Consider the following 3852-nt stretch of genomic DNA (forward strand, 5'->3'; position numbering starts at 1 on the left):
CCTCCTTTCCTCCTGCATTCATTCCCAGCAGCCTTGGCTTGAAATATCACTGATCTGTCAATGACAGTCCACCTTGTCTCCTGGCCTTCTCCCTGGGTATACACTTCATCCCTTCACCCCCGACTTTTCTATTCCTGTGTCTTAACAGCCATCTCAAACCAACAGCTCCCAGCTGAGCCACCAGACCTCCCCACCTCACTCTCTCATTCTCATCCCAGCAAAAGGCAACTCTGCCCTTGCTTTGCTTCAAGCAGGAAGCTTGAAGTCACCAGAGACATGCATGGTCCTCACATCTCACATCTGGACAGGGAGAAGATATTGGCTTTTTTTAAAAGAAGAATTTTAAAATAATTTTTGATGTTATATGCATTGCTTGCACATATATCTGAGTGAGGGAGTCAGATGCACTGGAACTTTACAAACAGGTATGAGCCACCATGTGGTTGCTGGGAATTGAACTCAGGACCTCTGGAAGAGCAGCTAATGCTCTTAACTACTGAGCCATCTCTCCAGCCCCATATGTTAGCTTCTTTCTTCAGAGTACATATGTTGACAGTAACCTCCTCTTCTATCTCCACAGCCTCCACTCTACACCAAGCCACCTTCAGCTCTCCTCTGGGCCTTCATTGTGGCATCCAGCTGTGCCCCCATCTCTCCCTTGGTTCTTTCACTACATCACCCCCCTGCCGGACCCTCAGCAGCAGCTCAAAGTGATATCTGAGACTGGGACTCTACAGAAGCCAATGTTAAGCCCTTGAGTGCAAAGAGTTCATTTGGAATGCTTCCTGGGTGTATGTAGGGAAAACACAACAGGGAAGAAAGGAAGGAAGGTACCCGTGTGGTACCTCACTTAAACACAAGGCGTGAGGTACCACACGGGTAACTGGAACGTGAGTTCCCCACTGGGAGCATCCGAGGGACACTGAGAATGTGCCTCCCACTGACAAATGCAAGAGGCAAGAAGATATCTAGGCCTTTCTACCCTACCTAATGCCACACTGGTTGACCATGATTCTCTGGGGCTTTTGCTCCCTCCCCTACCCCATGCTTACGGCCTTTTCCTTTCTGTGATGTTCCATCTAAACACACAGGGCTGAGTGAGCATAAACCAAACCCTTGGAAACCATGAACGCCCCCAAACCCTTCTTTCTCCAAGTTGTTCTCCCAAGTATTTTGGTCACAGGGACACAAAGTGTAACCAAAGCCCAGCCTCTACTTTTGGGGATCTTTATTTAAATGTCCCCATTTCAGTAAAGGCCATGGCAAAAGGAACATGTTGCCTTTCAAAAAGGAAATCTAAAGACACTTTAATAAGGTACTATTTATAAGCTGGGGAGATAGCTTAGCGGGTAAAGTGCTTGCTATGCAAGCCTGATGATCTGAGTTCGAGTCCCCAGAACCTACTTAAAGCTTAGCATGGTAGCATGTGTCTGCATTCTGAGCGTGCCTATGGCAAAACAGAAGGTAGACACAGGAGAATCCCTGGAAGCTAGAGGGCCAGGCAGCCTGGAGACAAATCAGTGAACACCGAAGAGACCATGTCTCAAGCAAGATGGAAAGCAAAGACCAATACATGTGGCTGTCTGCGGAGCGCTACACACATGCCAGCACTTATACACTTGACCATGAACACAAATGCATGTGTATGACATCACACACACACACACACACACACACACACACACACACACACACACTATTTACAAGAGCACAGGGCAACCAGAAAGGTGCCAGGAGCCCGCAGGTCTGGTACATAGTCCATAGGAGGAGAAGAGACAGTCCCAGAACCAGCCCTACGGAAGAGCCTCCTGCTGAAGCTGAGGCCTTTGCAAGATGGATGAAAGATGCTGACCTCACTGCCTTCCACCCTCCAGTCTCCCAAGTGTGCGTCCCGACTGCTACAGCCAAGGAGAAGCCAGAAGGCAAGGAAGCAAGGAGCCGGAGGGTGAGGAAGTCCTTTACCCTGTTTGTACCGTCAGCCTTCAGGCACGAGGCAGGAAGCAAGGGTGAATGATAGCGATTCCCCTAACCCCCACGGACAGCAACGCACACCAGATAGTAAAATGCACACACTCGTCCACATCCCCGCTTCATGGTCACCCCCAGCAGCAAGCGAGATGTAGCCTCTGGCTTGTTTGCCTTTTTTGTTGTTGTTTAATTCCTCTCTCCTCTCACAAGGTACCAATGCTATAAGGCTGAGGTGTTTCCATGGGTTTCTTTTGTTCCCATGCACTGTACTTGGAACTTAGCATATGAACAACTAAGATTCTGTCCTTTTAAGAAGATATATGTATTTATCTGTCTTAACATTGATGTGTACCCAAGTGTGCCTATGTGCACCACATTCATGTGGGCATCCAGAGAGGCCAAAAGAGGACATTGGATCTATGGAATTAGAGTTGCAGGTGGGTATGTGGGTCCTAGGAACCGAACTCTGGTCCTTTCCAAGCGAGGTCTGTGCTCCTTGCTGTTGAGCCATCTCTCCAGCCCCTTAACATTTCCACTGGGGGTGGAGGAATAAGTCCACAGTTAAGATGTATACCCCTCTTACAGCACCCATGTCAGTGGGCTCACACTATAACTCCTATAACTCCAGCTCTGGAGGATCCAGGCTTTCTTCTGGTCTCTGTGGAAACCTGCACACATGTGATACACAGAGACACAAATAAATATATGACAATAAACATATAACAAGTAATAATATAAATATATAACAATAGATTTATTATATTAGTAATTGTCTTAGTTAGGGTTTTACTGCTGTGACTAGAAGCCATGATCAAGGCAGCTCCTATAAGGAAAACATTTAACTGGGCCTGGCTTACAGGGTCAGAGGTTCAGTCCATTATCATCAACACAGGAGCATGACAGCATCCAGGCAGGCATGGTGCAGGCAGAGCTGCGGGTTCAACATCTTCATCTGAATGCTGCTAGTGGAAGACTGGCTTCCAGGAAGCTAGGAGTAGGGTCTTAAATTCCACGCCCACAATGATACAGCTACTCCAACAAGGCCACACATACTCCAAAAAGGCCACACCTCCAAATAGTGCCACTCTCTGGGCCAAGCATATATAAACCATCACAGTAATATAATATTATATGACTAAAATATTATAATAAATAATAAATGTATGATAAATAAATAAAAATAAATCTCAGAAGGTTTTCTTGCTATCTTTTTCTTCTTTTTGTCTTTTGAATGCTGGGAATGGACCCCGAGGCCTTTCATCTACTAGGCAAATGCTCTACCACTGAGCTATATCCTCGGCCACCATTATCATCACTGTCATTATTTTGTGATGTTGGGTTGGTACCTAGAACCTTGCAAGCACTCAACTTCATCCCCAGCCCTCAACTGTGATTTCTTGAGTAAAGTTACTACTCACCTGTGGTAGACACAAGAACACCAAAACACCCACAGATCCTCAACTCAGGTATCTGTATATAGGCAGGGCTATGTGATACAGAACAATCAAGTTTCCAAATAGAATTAAGGTTGATCACTTGACCATAAAGTAGGGAGGTTAGCTTGGATTATCTGGATGGATCCAGGGTAGTGACAAGAGTTTGGAAAAGAGAGAGTCAGAGAGATTTAAGGATGCTAGGCTGGCTGGCTTTGAGGCTGGAGGGAGAAACCACAAGCCAAGGAATGCAAGCTGCCTCCAGAAGCTAGAAAGAAAAGAAAGGCTTCTACCCTAAGCTCACCAAGAGAGAGCATGGTTCACAGGCTTGTGAGTTCCATTTCATACTCCGGCCTCGAGAAGAAGAAGAAGAAGAAGAAGAAGAAGAAGAAGAAGAAGAAGAAGAAGAAGAAGAAGAAGAAGAAGAAGAAGAAGAAGAAGAAGAAGAAGA

The sequence above is a fragment of the Mus caroli genome, chromosome 7, assembly GCF_900094665.2.
Source record: "Mus caroli chromosome 7, CAROLI_EIJ_v1.1, whole genome shotgun sequence".
Lineage (NCBI taxonomy): Eukaryota > Metazoa > Chordata > Mammalia > Rodentia > Muridae > Mus > Mus caroli.